Source organism: Lutra lutra, chromosome 11, assembly GCF_902655055.1.
Source record: "Lutra lutra chromosome 11, mLutLut1.2, whole genome shotgun sequence".
Taxonomy (NCBI): Eukaryota; Metazoa; Chordata; class Mammalia; order Carnivora; family Mustelidae; genus Lutra; species Lutra lutra.
This window is the reverse complement of record NC_062288.1, coordinates 57445980-57466546: the sequence shown is the minus strand read 5'-3', so window position 1 is coordinate 57466546 and position 20567 is coordinate 57445980. Positions and strand designations below refer to the sequence as shown.

At 41.3% G+C, this 20567-nt stretch overlaps 1 protein-coding gene across 7 annotated transcripts in view; it reads left to right on the top strand.

Moving 5' to 3' along the window:
• OSBPL3 (oxysterol binding protein like 3) overlaps positions 1-20567 on the top strand; it is a 178345-nt gene that overhangs the window by 24150 nt on the left and 133628 nt on the right. The window contains exon 1 of one of the 7 annotated variants that reach the window (XM_047694799.1): positions 8274-8294. The exons of the other annotated variants lie outside the window; for them this stretch is intronic. The gene's annotated coding sequence lies outside the window, so the exon portion shown is untranslated. Of the gene's footprint in view, positions 1-8273; positions 8295-20567 lie in introns of those variants that run through there. 7 annotated transcript variants of the gene reach the window in all.

Below are 20567 nucleotides of genomic sequence, written 5' to 3'. Positions count from 1 at the left end.
ATTTTATTTATTTATTTGAGAGAGAGAATGAGCATGCACAGCATGAGTATGGTAGGGGCAGAGGAAGAAGCAGGCTCTCCGCTGAGAGGAGAGTCCAATGTGGGGCCCTATTCCAGGACCTTGGGATCATGATATGAGCAGAAGGCAGATGCTTAATCGACTGAGCCACGCAGGTGCCCATTCAGAGTATTAAATTCCTCTTTTATCAGAAGCAAAGGGTCTATTCAAGTAAGTGTAAAGACTGAAACTTTCTAGAATGGCTTGAGAACCAGTTCCTACCCACTTGGTCTTACTTGACCTTCACAGCACCAGGTGAGGCAAAAGGCTATGGGGACACGACTCATTCCAGTCATACCTATAAGCAGTTAGAACATGCTGTTGAGTGTTTAATATTGGAGGCTTGAGTGGGGGGGAGGCACCAATGAGGAGAGAAAAATATTTGAAAGGACATGCTCAAGATCTCACTATTTCAGTTAATGGAGCCAACCACGAACTCAGGAACCAGAAATTCAGCAAAACAAAGAGAATTTATCTTCAAAAGCAATTTCATCACCAAAAGAACTAGACTGAGAGGAAAGTAATGGCTAAGAGGGGAAAGAATTTTTTAAAAGTAGAGGAACAAAACAATATATACTAATTGAAGAAATAAAATTTGGATAATAAAGTGAAATTATGCAAGTAGCTTAAAAACATTTGGGAAAACCAAACAATGTAGAAAAAAGGCCAGATTCACAAGGAAGAATACAAAACAATCTACAAATTTTGAGTCTAACAATAAGACCAAGTTTATAAACAGAAACACCTCCTATGAGAAACATATGCATCCTGTGTACCAAATGAAGATGAAAGAAGATGCTTATTTGCTAGTTAAGGAAGATGAGAAAAAGGGAATGCATACCCTGGTGTTTTACTCTTCATTGCTTCACAACAGCAAGAACATGGAATGGGTGGGTGGGAAATAAAGCCAGAGGAAACTGATGACTCTTTTTTTTTAATTAGTTATAATCTAAATTCACAGATGAAATGCAACAGAGGTTTATAATAGTTATTATTGGATGGTGGAATTACAGGTGCTATCAGTGTGTGCTTTTCAATAATTTTCTGTGTTGTCTAAAATCTCTACGTGTGATGAATATGTATTACTTTTCTTAGTCACAGAAAAGAGTGAGTTTAACCTAAAGCCTAAGAGGTTTTGTTGAGATAAGAAATTTCCTTTATTGCAGACTTTAGGACTGGGGAAGATTACGGTCCCTACACCCTCTGTCCTCACTTCTGTTACAGGGACTCCCCGGTCTCTGCCCCTATCTGAGGCCATCCACCTGTACATGGGTCCCCAATATCTCTTGCTTATTCAGAGGCTTTGCGCTGTGGATGGATCCCCTCTCTCCCGAACTATCAATTTCTCTATCACCTAGATTATTCCCATGAAGCTCTAAATGTACAAAACATATCCTGAATCCAATCCCTTCTCACCAGCTCCTCCCTGCTCTGAGCCATCATCGTCTCACCTTTGGTCTGCACTAGTGTCCTAACTGGCCTCTGTTTTTCCTTCCTACCCCAGCAGCCCATCCTCCACACAGTAGCCTGTGCGAGTCTAGGATGGAAGCCCCATGAGGCACGAACTCCATGTCTTGTCCACCGTATCCCCAGAGCCAGAAAAGTTGACAGTACATTGCAGGTGCTCAGTATATTTTTGTTGTTGAAATCAATGAATCCCTGAATGACGTGGTGGTGCCGTCTTATGGGTTTTTTTTGATTGTTTGTTTTTTGAGGGTTTTTTGGCTTCTTAATGGAGAACTAATTGGTAAATTAATGTGCTACTGTCTTTAAGCAAATTCATGAGTAACTGCACAGGAACAATGTATTTATTCAAAAATAATTTTGGGGGAGCCTCTTCTGGGCCAGATACCATTCAAGTGCTGGGGTTATGTATAGCAGTGAACAAAATAAAGTCCCTGTTCTTATGAAACTTCTGGTGATCAAAGGACGTCATGGGTTTTTGAGGTCATGATTATGGAGGGGATAATTACATTGTCCTTATTTGCCCAGTTGCTTTATCCTTGACTCTATCCCCTTTAGTACCATTGGCAAGAACCCTTGGCCAGAGGGACCATTTATCAGACCTGGTGTGCTATTTCTTATGCTTTAAGAAAAAATCCTTTCAGAGTGTCTTCTGCCCTTATAATTTTTAAGTAATACGATTTGGCTACTACAGTCCTGCTAAAAATTTCTAGGTTTGAATTGAAAGAGAATGTGTCAATGCAGAATGATTTTTGTTTGTTTATGGTCAAAGTTTTCAGTTCTTTTTACTTTGCTATTTGGACAGAACCTAAGTTTGTCCGCAGACGGTGCGGTGAGAAGGATTGCAGGACTCTTCTTTGGACTCCACTCCCCCCTACACTTTTTTCCTGATCTGTGTGAGAACACTGGCCAGCAGCATTGACTGATAATGGCTGGAACAGTGTGAGTGCTGTTTGTCTAAATGCCTTCTTTGGAGCAGACATGCCTAGGTGAAGTAGGTCTGTAGGGAATGTGTTTATATGAATTCAAGTGGTGTAACGTGATTCTCGGTGTAAGAGTAGCTGTAAAGACTTTCATAATTATATGGAAATTGAAAGCTATTTTGGTTTGATGCCTTACCTTGAGTCTGGAAGATTTTGACACACTTATGGAGAAAGGCTTAAAAAATAACAGTCTGTGTCGGTATAGAGAATAAATAATAACTTCATGAAAAAACAATCCAAAATGTTTGACTGGAAAGACTTTTCATCACTTAATAAAGCAACTGGTTTATTCCTGGGATTCAGGATGCTGTTTTTGGCTTGAGTGACTGTCTAATTGGACATGATAGCTCCTTTGTTTGCCTACATGAAAACTGTAGTCGTGGGGGAAGGTAGTGAAATACAATGAAAGAGAAAGAAAGTTCTTTTTTTTTTTTTAAAGATTTTATTTATTTATTTGACAGAGATCACAAGTAGATGGAGAGGCAGGCAGAGAGAGAGAGAGGGAAGCAGGATCTCCGCTGAGCAGAGAACCCGATGTGGGACTCGATCCCAGGACCCTGAGATCATGACCTGAGCCGAAGGCAGCGGCTTAACCCACTGAGCCACCCAGGCGCCCAAGAAAGTTCTTGAGTAGAAAAAAGCTTCATGTGATTTACTGGGGCTGTTACCCCAGTGTTACTCAGACCCTTTCTCTGAGTATGTTTTAAGGCCTGCCCGAATGCTGGAGTGTGTGTTTCAGGCTGTCCATCACTGTTGTTATGTTGATTAGCATGAAGGTGACTTTCTTCACGAAGTGATTTAACACTTTGAGCAAGAGTTATCTCGGGCTACATGTGGTATCCTTCTAGCTCATGCCATTGAACGTGTAAGGTGGTGCCAGATGGCAGTGACCATTTATAAAGAGCCTCAACTGTCCCTTTGCCTAAAGCAATATGCAGTTTTCTTTCATTCAGGCAACATTTCCCGAGCATCTGTTATGCCAGGTCCTAAAGTAGGGAGTGGAGGTAAACCTGCAGCTTCTGTCCATGGCCATGAAGTACTTAATCAGTGGCACAGTCCAACTGCTGTTTATCATGCTTCATCCTTTCTCTGTTAGTCTCTTTGGCTTTCATATGGAGAATAATAAGCCCTCAATTAATAAACTTCTATTTAAGACGATGATTGAAAATCTGGTCATAATTTAGCAGGCAGGCTATACTTTAATAAGAGGCATTAAAACTCTAGCTCTGAGCAACCTTTCCTACAGGGATAGGAAATTAGAACCTGCTGGTATAATTCTCCCAGAAAGAAACTCCAGAGAAGAGTTGCCTGGTTTGAAGAGATATGGGCAGACTCCTTGGCAGAGCCGGGGATTGGTTGGGTGTTGGGAATTGAGCTGGAGATGGGTCCCTAAAACAATTAGAATGATGACATAAAACTACTCAAGAGAGGGAAAGTTTTCACCTTTTAAGGTGGTATTATGTTTGAAATAGCCCAGAATTATTTTGGGTGAGATGGAGTAGGGGAAAGGGAATTGTGTGTGTGTGTGTGTGTGTGTGTGTGTGTGTGTGTGTGTGTTTTAGATCTGGGAACACTGACGGTACTCTTATTTATAAATTTAGTTAATGATTTGCAGATTTTAAGGCCAGGGAATCCTGGAAATTACTTAACCATAACCTCGTTAGGGTTGATGTAATACATAGAATTAAGAATGTTGTAGAATTTTGTCTATAAATATACTTCTTCCTGGCATGAATTATATTGAATGAGATGAAAAATTTTAATACCTAGTCTCTTGAGATGGCTCATGTGAGGCTTTCCTTATCAGTAAAGCAACACCAAAAATTTCACCCGATTTCACGTATTAAGGATGTTAAAAATAATTTTTCAAACATGGAAGATTAGAACTTAACCTTCTGAAGTTTCAGTCTTCTATCATGCATTATACTGAGTGACAAAGAAGACACAAGGTGGACCTAGATACACAGCTGTACGGTTAGTGGTTATATGACATTGGGCAGATAAGAGTGTGTCTATGGGCCTCAGTTTCCCTGCCCCTAAAATAAAAGGCTGACCTCCTGATGTTTTACTTAGCTTCCTAAATTCCTTTCCTTAATCTTGTGATTCTTGATCCTAACCCAAATAAAATATTAGTCTTTTTCATAGAATTTTGTGCCTCATTCTGGTACCTGGGTAGTTCAAGTGCTTCTTGACTATTGCATTCTAACGATATCCATGTCTGAGCTCTCTTTTCCAAGCTTGGAAGAATGGGAGATGGACCCTCCACATTCACTAATATTCTTCCTTTTAGTTATTTGGTGATATTAGTATCCCCAAGAAGTGTTGCTGTCAACAACACAAAAGCTCTCTACAGTCTTATTCGTGCTTGAATAACATGATTCCCTTTTATGTTTTAAGAAAACAAAAACAGTTGAGGTCTTGCTGGAAGTGTTTACTCATTCAAGCCGAAAGACGTTCTGTGGGTGTTATGTCTGATTTCCGAGAGCTTTTGCCGCAGGTTGGTGTCTAGAGTGTTTTGTCTCTGTTTATTTGTATTTGTTTAGACAGAGATTAATAAAGAGCTGTTCTTGCAAACCATGAGGATGATTAATACATGTTTCTCCCCTGTGGTTCTTTTTGTCAGCCCTTACGTGGAAGAAAGAAGTTAAAGAGTATTGTTTCTTTCAGCTCAACTCTTACATCTTTACCAGTAAACTAGGGAATTGGGGGAAAAGAGAAAAACAGAACATGGGCAATAATAAGGTTTAGGTCATAAACACTAATAGTCTTCTGGCTTTTGTAAACAATTTTTTTTCCTGCCTCTAAAAGTGTTTTTTGTTTTTGTATCCACATTTATAGTCATGGACTGTAGGTATTTCTTTAATATTACTGTATGACCTTTCTCGTTTGCATTTACTTTTCATTTCGTTTCTTTTGACCAGAAGTCCTATGAAATTAAATACAGATCCTCTGTGCGCAATTGAAAAAATAATTATGTGTACTTTTTTACTTGGATAAATAGTTCGTTTGTTTGTTTGTTTCTTCCTTTTTTTCCTTCTTTTTTTTTTTTTTTTTTAAAGATTTCATTTATTTATTTGACAGACAGAGACCACAGGTAGGCAGAGAGGCAGGCAGAGAGAGAGAGAAGGAAGCAGGTTCCCTGCTGAGCAGAGAGCCCGATGTGGGGCTCTATCCCAGGACCCTGGGATCATGACCTGAGCCAAAGGCAGAGGCTTTAACCCACTGAGCCACCCAGGCGCCCCCTTTCTTTCCTTTTTTAAAAGAGTTGCTTTTCTTTAAAAACACTTTTATTTTTAAGAAACTTGAAAAAAGATCACTTAAGGATCCACTTTTGTCAAGCCATGAAAGATTTTTACATAAGATTTTGACTGCTTTCTTTGACAGTCAATTTCCACAATCCCAGATTTCTTCATTTCTCTCCTCTCCACTTTCTAGTCCCTGATGCCACAATTATCAGTAATCAGAGTTAGGAAGCTCAGTCTCCCTCCTGCCCTCCTTCCCTCCCTTCTTTCCTAGAGCTGTTAAGGTTTACTGTCTTAAAACCCCCCCTTTTTTTTTTTTTTTTTTTAAAAAGAGAGAAAGTCAGCACATGAGCGAGTGTAGTGGGGATGTAGGGGGGCGGTTTGGGAGCAGAGGGAGAGGGAGAATCTTAAGCAGGCTCCACACCCAGCACAGAGCTGATGCAGGGCTCCATCTCATGGTCCTGAGATCATGACCTGAGCCCAAATCAACCAGTTTAACTGACCAAGCCACCCAGGAGCACCCCCCCACCTCCTGGCAACTTTTAAATATGGAATATAGTATTATAAACTCAGTCACCATGCTGTATATTACATTCCCAGGACTTACTTATTTTATAACTGGAAGTTTGTATCTTTTGACCCCCTTTACTCATTTTGCCCACCCCCCAACCCCCACTTCTGGCAGCTGCCAATCTGTGTGCTATGAATTAAGTTCTCCTTCCTTCCTTCCTTCCTTCCTCCCTCCCTCCCTCTCTCTCTCCCTCCCTTCCTCTTGCTCTCTCTTTCTTTCTAGATTCCACATGTGAGTGAGATCATACAGTATTTGCCTTTCTCTATCTGACTTATTTCACTTAGCATTATAACCTCCAGGTCCACCTGTGTTGTCACAAATGGCAAGATTTCCTATTTTTATAGCTGAATGATATTCCATTGTATATAAATATCACAACTTTTAAAATCCATTCATCCAACAGTGAGCACTTAGGGTGTTTCCATATCTTTGCTATTGTAAACAATGCAGCAGTCACCATGGGGATGAAGATAGCTTTTTGAGGTCATGTTGTGATTTTCTTTGGATAAATCCCGGATGTGGAATTGCTGAATCATGTGGTAGTTCCATTTTTAACTTTTTGAGGAACCTCCGTACTATTATCCACGGTGGCTGCACCAACTGACATTCCCACCAGTAGTGCACAGGCTTCCCTTCTCTTCATAGCCTTGCCAATGCTTGTTTCTTGTTTTGATGATCGCCATTCTAACAGGTATGAAGCGCTGTCTCATTCTGGTTTTGATTTACATTTGCCTGATGATTAGTGACACTGAGCATCTTTTCATCTACCTGTTGGCCATCTGTATATCTTCTTTCGAAAAATGTCCATTCAGATCCTGTGCCCATTTTTGGTCAGATTGGTGTTTTTGCTATTGAGTTGCACGAGTTCTTTATATATTTTGGTTATTGACTCCTTATGAGATACATGATTTTCAAGTTTCAAGAGAGTCCATTTATGACAGCAATGGTGGTGGTTGGTGGTTGATTAGAGGTTAAATGAACAAATATTAATTGTAGGGCTTTGGTATAATTTCATATAAATGTAATTTTGATCTATTAAGATTTAAGTCTTAACTTTAAAAAATATGAAACTAATTTTTTTTTTTCAACTTAGGTTTAGTCTCTTGTGATTTTTATAACTTGGCTTTTAGCTGTTAGGCATTAACTTTAAACAGTCCTTTGTGGTAATCTGAGTTCCAGATTATATAACCACTTTAATTCTGAACACACTTGTTCTGAATGGCCTTCTTTGTTTCCTTCAACTCTACCTTAGGCCAAGAAGTTTTACATGTTTTGTGTTGAACTTAATTGTCTCTGTTTTCCCCTTTGAGAGCTATGGTGAGTTTAAGTTTTTGTTCCCTACCTGGATTTGCGGCCAGGTATAAGGACTTAAATAAACACTGTGTAGGCATTTTGATTCTTGAAAAATCCCCTTTCACTAGTTTGTTTGTCTGTAGGTCTGCACGTTGGGGTGGGGTGAATATTTGTTCTGGGAGTCTTGGTTGCATAACGAAATATTTTCTGTGGTTAGGAAATACAATGCGGTAAAGTTATGTGTTTCCTTAGGAACTTTTTTGCTGGTGCTTTTGCAGAATAAATACATTTAATGGCCTGGCTTGGGAACCTAATCATTTATAGCATTTCTGTGGGAAAAGTAAATCGCAAATGCCAAGCAGTTCATTTATAAACATACTTTTGAAGCATAATGCACCGAAAAACTGGAGGCTGTTTATTTTTATTTATTTTTTTAAAAAAGATTTTACCTTTTTGTCAGAGAGAGAGAGAGAAAGCGAGCATGAAGAGAAGCAGCAGGCAGAGGGAGAAGCAGGCTCTCATGCTGAGCAGAGAGCCCAACGAGGGACTCCATCCCAGGACCCTGAGATCTTGACCTGAGCTTAACTGATTGAGCCATCCAGGGGCCTCTGGAGGCTGTTTAAATAGTGCAGTCCGGTCGGTCTCTCTGACTGGGGCCAGATGTCTGTGTAAGTGACATGTCAGGTGAGTTCTTTAATGTGATGATCGCACCATTCAGACGCAGATCACTCACCAGCTGTGGCATCTCTGAGCTGTTCTTGCTTTCTCTTTGTCTCAAAGGCCTGGTCCTATATTTACCAAAAAGTTGAATGACTTAGATCATTAGAATATCAGAGCTTGTTGGTGTGACAAATCACTTAGCCTCAGGAGAAAGAAAGAGGTGGTTTGCTCCTCTGGGCTTAAGAGGTCGCCCTTATGATATAAAGGAGAAGGAGATCCTTTGGAGTCTAAGAATTTGAGCCTTGGAAGGAATTTTAGTTCCATTTTCTCATTTACAGATAAACTGAGACCTAGAAATAACTGAAATGACCAGCGCCTTAGTTTTGATTCCCCCCGAAGTATAGCCTAAGCAAGAAGTTGAGTGCACATAGTTTATCTGGGAGGTCATCCCAAGAAGCAGGAGTGAGGGAGCAGGGAAAGAGGCAAGGAGGGAGGCAAAACCAAAATAAGAATGTGTGAGGAAGCTGATACTGTAGGCAACTAGGGCTTGGTTCTATCTCCAGATTTCTCCTTTGGAAAGGAAGGACACTAGAGCATTTACACAGCCGGCCCTGTTCCCCCCTGTTCCCTCCTGAGGCCACTAATGCTCCCACGCATTTGCCTTCAGACTGAGCTGGTGTCCATTTTCAGAGAAGGCCCTGGAAAACCAAGGAGATCCCTGTGTGCCTGTGGTGGGAGTCATCAGCCTGTATCTGTCCCACTTGGAACTCCTTACCATGACTATGGCTGAAATCAGAGCTGGGCTAGGGGACTGCGATGAGGGGCATCAAGAGTATCTGCTGGCAACACCAAACGTGGGTTGGTTATATAAACCACAGCCAACTGTATCATTGAATCAAAGGCTGTGAATGGTAAGAAAAATATTCGGCCAAGTAAACTTGGATGGCCATTAAATATGAGGCACACCTAATATCAGGGATGTTAAAATGCAGGAAAAAACATTTCCTAAAATGGATGAAACAGTATATGATGAATACTGTGAAGCTGTGCATAGGTCGGTATGTCTTATCATGGAAAGATGTCCTATACAATGAAATCTGTAGAATGCACATGTAACAACATGTAAATATGATTCCATTCATATAAACAGATCAGTGAATTCTAGGTGGATTCACACCAAACTTCTAACATTAATTCTTCCCAGGGTGGTGAGATTACTTAATGATGGGGAGAATGTACAGGGTACCAAGAAACTTACAAGGAGAAATAGAGGCCCAGAGAAATCATGACTTGGTAGAGTCTTTTGGTGAGTCATTAGCAGATCATGACAGTCATGCCTAAAACTTTCTCCTGAATATTGTTCAATTAATTACTGCTCTGTAGACTAGGGAATGGCAGCTACCACTAAGAACAACTGGTTTCTTTTGCTGAATCATATGCAACCAAACGTTCTGTATGTACATCTCAGAAGAGCTTTTTTTCCGGAGAGCTCCCCCATATACCCCCCCGATTAAGATGCGTTAATCAGAGTTTCCTAAGTATCCTTTTCTCTATTTTAATACATTTTTGGAAGGAGGGTAGTGAATGTTAATATTTCACAAATTTATAGGAATTCAATTTTCCTTTTATTTCATAAATCCTATATTATATCGTTATGGAGTTCTTACTCAGAAAGACCTTTAGAATCTTTGAGTCCAACCTCCATGGGACATTTTGATCCTCTTTAAATCCCTTGAAGACTCAATGGTCGTCATCAGAAATGGGGAACCTCCTGTCTCTGTTTTAGACAGCTCTGAGCCTCTCTACAACTCAGCAGTCCAGCCTCTGTAATCCAGATGGTCTTGTTTCAACGATTTACAAGTATGAATGGGGCAAGAATAATGAGCACTGAGACTCTGAGCGCAAGTCAAAGAGCAAACCTTTTTTGGGTCCCTGCTGGATGCCGTGGGAAAGAGAGAATTTAGACAGTTCTTAGCGTCACAAAGTTAATGATAGAGACGGAGTCTCTGTCTGTCACTGCCTCAGCTCCCACCTGCTTCTACCATTCATCCACCTGAAGTACATGATGAAAAGTGAGGGGAGCAGGGCAGAGAAGGGAGAAATCACTGCCATCTTGGGTGGGTAAGGTGGACCCAGAGCCTGTTCTTAAGAAGTTCTAAAGAGAGGGACTTTGTGCTCATGTGGCCTTTTGTTGCTTCAGAGCCCCAAAGTTTGAAAGCCATTCATGACCTTCTTGTTAGCTAATCAGTTAAGCTTAACTTGTTTAACAAAAGAAAGTATTTGGACTGAGGAAAGTAGCAGATATTTCTCTCATAATGACTTATCTTGAATGCAGTATTTTGCCTCCCCACATTTTATAAGTAATTGAAACTTATCCTTTGAGAACTGTGGCAATTGTTTAGAAAAATGGCCAGAATTCTCCTGACATTGATAGATGGGGTCTGTGTGCCTTCTTCTTGAATATGAGTTAGTTTGTGACTGCTTCAGCCAATAGAATATGGCAGAAATGACACTGTTGGACTTATAATATTAGATCATAAAAGGCCATCCACTTCCACCTGCTTCTCTTGGGAAATTCTGGGGAAGCCAAGTGCAGTATAGAAATATCATGACTGAGGTCCACGTGCTGGAGAAGCCATGTGGAGGAGCTCCCAGCCTCATGAGGGAGCCCTCTCAACATCCACCCAACTGGGCCTTCAAATGACTCCAGCCCCTCCTGGCATCTGAGACCCTGAACCAGAATTGCCCAGCCAAGCCTTTCCTAAGTTCTTGACCCTTCCAAATTACGCGCCATGTAAAATAGTTGTTCAAAGTTGCCAGAGTAATCTGTTACCCAGCAAGAGGAATTGGAACACGTACAAAGTAAGAAAATATTTTAAATCAGCTGTGCCTTACATTTCTCTAAAATATATTATCTATACTTTTGAACAGAGTGCAGAGGTAATTTGAACCTCATAATGTAGTTATGGCCTTGAGCTATATAATGAGCTAGACTGCTCAGCTTTTCAAAGTCTTGCACATACTTTTAGCTTTTTCTTTTCCCTAGCTGTCAGTAATCATTTCAGCATCTCCAAGTGCGCCATTTTCAAGACGTGAAACCTCATGTTTGGAATATTGTGTTCAAGTGCAGGCTATACATTTCACGAGAGGTTTTTTTTTTTTTTTTTTTTTTTTGGTTGTTTGTTTTGTTTTTTTTAAGTGAGCGCTTGCTTTGTGTCGGGCATTTTTCTAGGTGCTACATGAGATGCTAAGCTTCGAGAGAGCCGTGACTTTGCTGGAGGTGTAGCCCTCGTTCCTAGAATAGTGTTTGTTGCTCACTAAGCCTCTCTTGAGTGTGTAGATACAGGATACTATGGCCCAACGGTCAGAATACACACTCACCATGGACTCTGCCCTCAGGGGAGTGACCAGGATCGAGAAGGGGCAGGAAACGGTGTTGTGGGAGATGAGTGAATGAATTGGAGAGGCTCAGCCTGGAAAAAGAAGACTTGCTTGAAGGAGGGAAGGCCTGTCATGGGGAAGAAAAATGGTGCTTGATTTGAAATAAAGTGGATTGTCTTTTGTCTCTTTATTATCAAATAGTGCCTTAGGTGGACTTGATCAAGTAACTTGGCCATGGCTGTTTTGGCTGACGAATGTTGCTTGCTCAAATACAAGAAAAAAGCTAACCATGGAATTACTGAGGGAAACAAAAAAGTTCAGATGTTGACTCTTTGGGACAGAATTATTGCTACATGTTTTATGGTTTCTAAAATATTTTTGATGACAGTGTAGATGTAGGTTGTTCATTAATTTATATGTCACCATTAAAGGAAATAAAAGAAGGAGTCATGTATCTCGCCAGATGAGAAAAATAGAAACACAAACATCATTCTGTGTTACAAACATTTGGATAAATAGAAGCTTACAGAAGAGCCCTTGTCTTTTAGAAGGGAGAGATGGGACAGGTTTATTGAGCATTTTAATTCTTAAATAAAGGCTTTTTTAACATCTGAAATTTCTTCTTGTTAGCACTGCCACTGTGATCTCAGTAATCCGGTCAGGTAAGCTTAATGCAAATAGGAAAATAGTAGCTCTTGATCAAAGTTTTATCCTAAGGTTGGGAGCTGTTACAGCCACATTTGTAGCTCAGAAAGTCATATTTTAGAATACACAGAATGTGATCACCCCATCCCTCCAAGTCAGACCGCTTTTTGGTTTCTGCTCCATAAAATTGTTTTCTTTAATTATTCTTGACCTCAGATCCACAGACTTTAATTTCTTCCTTGGTTTCCTTTTGCATTTGAAAGGAGATTGTTGACTTGTTATAGCTTCCTATTCACACGGGGAAGACTGGTTGAGTAAAGGATTCTTAATTTGGCTATTATTGCCTCTTCTAGTTTGTGTTTAACCTGATATACAAGATAAGTGTCATAAACAGACTACCCTAGAGTACAGTGATGTGTGTCGGGGAAGATTCAGAATGGACCAGCCAAAATCCCATCTGTTTATAATACTGACTGTGGGTAGGGCCCTTTTCAGTAGTCCGTCCCAATTTAGTTGTGACATTGTGAAGATACAATCAGCATCAGGGAGCATGAAAGCTCTTCTTAGAGTCACATTTCCATTTTATTAAATTCTACTTGCCTGCTTTCCTTCAAAATTGAATCTGTTTCTTAGCATGGCTCTAATATTAGATGGGTTTCCTTGGAGATATGCACAGATATGGATTTACAGCATTAACCCTGATCTTACCTAGTTTAATGGCCTTCATAGAAAAGTATGTTCTTATTTAGGTCATTAAGATTTCCACAAAAGCAAATATAGAAGCTGCAGAGATGAGATTTGTGGTGATGCATTTCTCCTTTTGAATTTGGTGTTCTGTCATAGGGGCGATTTTGAAGGTAAAGATGAGGATGGGGGGGAATAACGGCATTATCAACTATCAACAACAGCTAGGTCTTCCAGAAGGAACAGATCATGTGTACCTGGCAAATCCCAAGCCCCATCCCAGTAATTTAAGGAATTCCTATGACCATTGAAAGAGAGTGAGCGTGTTACTGACATTTACTACTTATTGATAAGAGGAAAAGGGTTCTGCTTTCTCAGTTGTAAACTTTGAAGACTAGAGAAATCTAGAAGGAGCCTGGGAGGGAATTTGTGACATCTTGCTTAGAGAATTGAGGTTGGTTTTTGTTTTTGTTTTGATGCTGGCCTCTAAATGATGTTTCCTCTAAACCAAGCCAAACGCAAGTGTGCCTCTGTTAATCTGCAGAGGTGCAAATCGACATGGTTCATAAATCATGAGACAAACCCAACATAACCCCTCGATAACTATTTTTATAGCCCTCAGGCTGTTTTCTTTGGTCATGCATTTCAACAAATGTTTCCTCAAACTACTTTATTTACATCTCTGGGTATGCATATGCCCCATCTCTTTTCTGGCTCATTTCCGTTTGTTTCCTGTTCTTTAAACTTTCTGCTGATTACTAAATACTGGGTTATCAGATGGCTGGAAAGCAGAATCCTGGGAAGTTGTATGTGGGCCTGTCCTCCCAAATGAGATTTGGTGGAATGATCTTTGATCTTTCCATGATCTTCGGTGGCGAGGGGCTGGTGTAGAAGCCAGTGACCTTTTTTATGATATTGTTTTGGAATGAAATGGCTGAATGAACGAACAGACTGAAATGTTTCCCCCTGTAGGATGCATGAGCAGATACGCAGAGCTGCCTGTGTGCTGTAAGCATTCCTATGCTGCCCGCTGGGGTGTGTGCTGTGGTCCGACCCAGAGCACTAAGGAGTTTGAGCCCGAGTCTTCAGTGTGAATATTGCCACATTGCATGGTGTATGGTGCAATTACAGAGGTGGCAGAAATTGCTTAAGTCCTAAAACCAGGCACTGCTACAGTCCGGATAGAGTAGAATAAGGGATTCGTGATATATAGCCCTTGAAATAACCAATAAGTTGGGGAAATTTGTAAGTTATGGGGGAAACGCTCCCGACCTTGCATCTGCTCTGGATATTTCCTGTGGCCCCTGAGTCCCGAGCTGCAGGGAAGATGGGCTTTTCAAGCAGGCATTGCCATTATAGCATCTTATCTTCTCAGAAGGCACGACAGAAGTGGTCACCTTCTTGAGTCAGCATTGCACAGTTATTTGTAACTCAGTCTCTTCTCACAGCTGTGAAATCTGAGCAGCAACAGGTTTTGATTTTCTTTGGTTTGGGTTTTTTGGTCGCTCATTCGAAGGCCGAGTCTGACCTGAACTGACAGGAAGCTATTTATGGTGGTGGCTGTGGTTAATAGGAAAGTTCCTACATTTCGCTACACCGTGTTTGTCTATGAGATGCTGCTCCAGGTCCTGCTGGAATGGCTGTTACATGATATACATACCCTATTCCCTTTCTAAAATGAAAAACAAAAAGAAACACAATTCTGAATGTTTCTGGGCTCAAAGATTTCAGCAGAGGGACAGAAGACTTGCACCTATCAGGGTGAAAAATGGCCATCGTCCTAGAAACCGGAAACTTTTGTACTTTGCATTTGTCATAATTTCACGTTTCAGGGACTTAGAATTTTCTCTTGCCAGCTAAACGAGACCGGATACCAGGATGTTCCTATTCTGGTGAGCAGCAGCATGGAATGTGTGGATCGTCATGTGACCGAGAAGGGGCCTGGAAGGATCTAAATCCAAGAAACAAAAGAAGCAGAGTGTTTAGAGAGGAGCTAAATTTCCTATCTAGACACTGAAATTTCCACAGTCATGAATTTCGTCACGCATGGCTTCAAGTGGGCTTAATGCTGTGTCCAGGAGCAGGGGTGGGGAAGACACCTCTTAGCTTCATTTGAGCTTTGTATTCATTATTGCTATATGTGAGAATGTCTGTACTTAGCTGACTAGCTCATAAATTTGGTATAGATTATTCCATACTCTGCAAGTTCTGTTCTTTTCAGGTAATCCATTTTTTTCTTTATAAAGTTTCATAAAATAACTTCTTGAGTTTTTTTTTTTTAAGGTTTTATTTATTTATTTGACAGGGAGAGACTCAGCGAGAGAGGGAACACAAGCAGGGGGAGTGGGAGAGGAAGAAGCAAGCTTCCTGCTGAGCAGGGAGCCTGATGCAGGGCTCGATCCCAGGACCCTGGGATCATGACCTAAGCCAAAGGCAGGCGCTTAACGATTGAACAACCCAGCGCCCTGACTTCTTGAGATTTTTTTAAGTTAAACTTACTTGAGTCAGGTGGACTCAACATACATTTCTGGTGGTGCCCAAAGTAGGTGAAGCAGATAAGCAGGGGACCCTCAGAACAAAGCTGCCCCCTACATGCTGTGTTACATGTGACGCAGAGAAACGCGAGCAAGATTCAGCCTCGTGTCCTTAGAGAGTATCAGTGTGGGTACAGATAACTGTGAAGCCTGTCCAGCTGGCTTTGCATTTAGGGTAAGTGGACTACAGTGTGCGAGGCAAGGTTGGCAAGGATCAGGTCAGAACTGGGGAGGGTCGAATACCACCTCTGCATCAGTGGACTTTATTTTGTACAGCATGTTGTCACAAGGTTTGCATGTGGAAGAATTCCACAAAATGATCTGTTATGCTTCGAGTAACTAAATATATTACGTTAGATTAGCTATCTCTTCTATGAGATGGTAATGTGGACAAGAGGGAGTCGGTGCCAAAAATTAAGAAAATATAAAAATGAGAGAAACTTAAAATGGAGGAAAAATATCTGTTACATCTATTTTTTTTTTCTATCTTCAATTTGAGAACCGGTTGCATCATTGGATTTTCATGGGGGAAGCACTTGCTCCCATTTCATGGGCTGTAGTGGCTCTAAGAGCTCAACCTGAGAGCCAGAGCCCTAGACAAGAGGAGGGCGGGCACACGTTTGCCTAGCGGAAGGATGGGCCCAGGGAGATGCTCTAGGAGGGCGGCTTTCGTAAGCATATAGGGGATGGTTTGGCAGGGACTGCCCAGTGGCTGACAAGCGAGGTAGGAGCTATTATCATCTAGGCAACAAGCAGCAATTTCTATCTGAGCCTGGCAGGCAGTGGTGGGAAGAGAAAAAAGGGAAATGCTGGAAGCAGAAATTTTAAGAAATCTCTTAGATGCAGTTTTCTCATTTCATTCCTCAGGGGCATTTTTTTTTTAAAGATTTTATTTTTATTTATTTGACAGAGAGATCACAAGCAGGCAGAGAGGCAGGCAGAGAGAGAGGAGGAAGCAGGCTTCCCACTGAGCAGAGAGCCCGATGCGGGGCTCGATCCCAGGACTCTGAGATCATGACCTGAGCCGAAGGCAGCGGCTTAACCCACTGAGCCACCCAGGCGCCCCCCTCAGGGGCATTTTAAATTGGTAAAAAGGAAGACCCAATTAGAAGGAGTTGTCTGATAGCAGACGGAGTTTTCGAGGATTTTCCCAGGGCTCAGGGCCACATTTTGTGTGTGTGTGTGTGTGTGTGTGTACGCACGCCTATTTGTGTTTTTATATAGATAGAGTATATATATATATTTGTGTATGTGTGTGTATGCGTGTATGTGTGTGTATTGTATGTATATGTGTATATGTATATATATATATATATATATAAATATATAAATATAAAGTTGTCTGCCTGGAACTATTATGTAGGCTAGTAGAGTTCTCCTTTTTTTTTTTTAAGATATTTATTTATTTATTTGACAGAGATCACAAGTAGGCAGAGAGAGAGGAGGAAGCAGGCTCCCTGCTGAGCAGAGAGCCCGATGCGGGGCTCGATCCCAGGACCCTGAGATCTCATGACCTGAGCTGAAGGCAGAGGCTTAACCCACTGAGCCACCCAGGCACCCTAGAGTTCTCCTTTTTAAGGAATCTTTGGATTCCACAAGTGTTCAGAAATGTGAAGAATGGTTTGGGTGGTGTCAGCTCCCAGTTAGTAGCTGTGTCCTGATTTCCTTTGATCTCTTGGCTTGTGGTGTGCCCTTTTGGGGGACTAATTGGACATCCTCATTCATTGTGCCCCATCTCCTTGGTGTCCGTGACCTTCCCTTCCATGCCACCTCAGCAACCCACTCCATGATCACACCCTGGGTCTCTGGCTTCTGAAATATCTTCCCTCTGTCAGAGACTCCACAATTCTCATTTGCTTTCTCGCACTAAACCTGTTCTTCAGACTTTGTGAATTTATTCCCTTGATACCCTGTTTTCTGTCTGTCTGCACTTGACTTCCCCTACTCCTTCTCTTTCTCCCTGGTATACCTGGACAGCGTGGTCAGTGATTTTGATTATCTGTCAAGGGGACAGCGATTTCCTCACCACTGATCTTCCACAGAAATACTCAACTCTTTTTCCACCTCTGAATCAACACCACAGCCTCTTCTATCTCTGTACTCACTCTGTAACTGATCGCGGGCTTCCTTACAAAGGTATGGTTTTCATAAGAGACTCTTAATATCAGGAAACAAAATGAAGTTTACTGGGGGGTTGGGGGGAGTAGGGTTAGGGTGGCTGGGTTATGGACATTGGGGAGGGTATGTGCTGTGGTGAGTGCTGTGAGATGTGTAAGCCTGATGATTCACATCATTATATTCAATAATGTTTATTGAAACAAATAATACCTTATATGTTCATTAAAAAACCCCCACAAATGTATGGTTTTAAGGTTACCACAACACTTGATATTACTTGGAAATCTTTTTGCTGATCTGAGGTTTGTACTCTTTCCCATTTTCTGGAGCAGCCATTCCAAACCTTTATTATTCTTTTCAAGGATGCAGCTCTCTTCCACCACCTCATTCTCAGCATTTGAACTTGTCCTTGTTTTATCTAGAAACAGAGGTCCCTAAGAAGCAATTCTCCCAACTTTATATACAGCCCCAGAGTTATTGATGTTTCCCTCAGTGATGGAACGGTGTCATTCCATTCTAAATCCCATGTCCCAAGGCCTCCTGGTGCTATCCTGCCTGTCTATAACTTTTGATACTGTTGACTATTCTGTCAGTTGAGCTGATTTTGGCAGAAATTATAGAAAATTCAAACACAAGAGTTTTAAAGATTTTATTTACTTATTTGACAGAAAGACACAGCGAGAGAGGGTACACAAGCAGGGGGAGTAGGAGAGGGAGAAGCAGGCTCCCTGCTGAGCAGGGAACCTGATGCAGGGCTTGATCCCAGGACACTGGGATCATGATCTGAGCTGAAGGCAGACGCTTAACGATTGAGTCACCCAGGTGCCCCCAAACTCAAGAGTCTTAAATGAGAGGCTACATAGGGATGCCTGGGTGGCTCAGGTTAAGTGATGACAGACTCTTGATTTTGGCTCAGGTCATGATCTCAGCTTCCTGAGCCCCTCATTGGGCTCCCTGCTGGGTGTGGAGTCTGCTTAAGATTCTCTCTCTCACTCTGCCCCCCGCTGCTTATACTGGCTTGCTTACTCTCTCTAAAAAGAGAGAGGCTATATAAAAGAAGTCTGGAAGTAGGACAGTTCCAGATTAGCTTAATTTAATGGCTTGACAGTGTCACTAGGACCCAATGTCCTTAAGCTCTCCTCCTGCCAATCACAGCATGTTAGCTGTATTTCCTCTTCAAACTGCCCCTGGACTCCCATTGGCCAGGAGCGCACCACATTTCCTTGCCTAAGCCAATCAGTGCCAGGGGAATGTGATTTCCTGATAGGTTTGGAATTGTCTAGGTTTCTAGCCTGGAGTTGGGGAGGGGCTTAGGCTCCTCTCAAATAAGGTAACTTTTCAGTGTCTGAACAAGACTGGAATTCTATTAGCAATGAAGAAGCCAGGGAGAATGGCTGTTGGGGACACAGTTTCTAGTAGCTTCTACACCTGCTTCCTAAGTGCTCGAAGACTTTGCTCTTTTTGAATTTTGAGCACTAATTTCCTTCCTTCTCTGAATATTCTCTTTCTATATGTTGGCTTCCTTCATTGACATTTCCTCCTTCTTCTTATTAAATCTTGGCTTTCCTGGTGCAGTCACCTCACCACGTCTTTTTCTTGATCAGTGGTGTTTTCCAGAACTTAATCACTCCTATGATTATATCTTACAGCTCCAAATCTGTTCTTCAATCTGTATCTCTACACTGACCTCTGTCTTTTGAGCTTTATTTCCTTTCTTGTCTGTTCTTGTGTTCTGTATCTTGATTAATCATATCATTTACTTACAGCAAAGAATTTTCCCTCCCATCATATACTTCTTCATTAGTAACAGAATCTTGTTTTCTTCCTGTGCACCTTACCTAAAAACAAACAAACACAAACAACACAACAAAACCTCATTATCTAATCTTCCTGGAAGCTAAGTATGGCCATAGGACTAAGATCTGGCCAGTGAATTTTACCGGAAGTCTCCTGTGGGAGTTCCAGGAAGGCTAAAAAAAGAAGCTCTTTAGCTGGGAAATAATGGCCTTTTTGCCCAAATTTCTTTCCTTCTTCTGGCCTTCCAATTTGAATTATGACTAGAATTTTGGAAGTCATCTTTGACCCTTAGGTGATCTTGAAGATGGAATTCAGGATAAAAGGATGCTGGGCTCTTTGTGACCATAGAGCTGCATGCCATATTAGCTTTGGAATGCCTTCTGGATTTTTTCATGGCATGTAAACCCTTATTTATTTAGGCCACCATTTGTGTGTGTGTGCATGTTTACACATGTGTGTGCGAATTGCAGCTAAATATAATTTCTACAGATATTTCTATGCTTGTTACCCAAGCAGCACACCCAGTAGTTTTTTTCCTTCTCCCTCACTACCCACATTCTAATTCATAGATTATATTTTGGAAATAGCTCTAGGCCCTGGAAACAGTAATATAAAACCAGGACAGAAATAGCCATTCTACACTCACAGATTTGTTAAAATTCAATAGTTTAACTATACCAAGGGTGGACGAGGACATGTAGAATGGAAACCTCTCTTTTGTCTATGGAAATTTCATTTGGAGCAACCACTATAGAGATTAATTTGGCAAGAAATAGCTTGGTTTAAGATGTTCAAACCAGGGGCGCCTGGGTGGCTCAGTGGGTTAAGCCGCTGCCTTCGGCTCAGGTCATGATCCCAGAGTCCTGGGATCGAGTCCCGCATCGGGCTCGCTGCTCAGCAGGAAGCCTGCTTCCCTTCCTCTCTCTCTGCCTGCCTCTCTGCCTACTTGTGATCTCTCTCTGTCAAATAAATAAATAAAAAAATCTTTAAAAAAAAAAAAAAAGATGTTCAAACCATATAACTCCATAAACCAGCAGTTCTATATCCAATATGTGAAAGTCTCATAGACATGAACAAGGAAGTAGATACACTCTGTTCCCCACTCTGTTGTTTGTTAGAAAATTGGAAAATTAGAAAA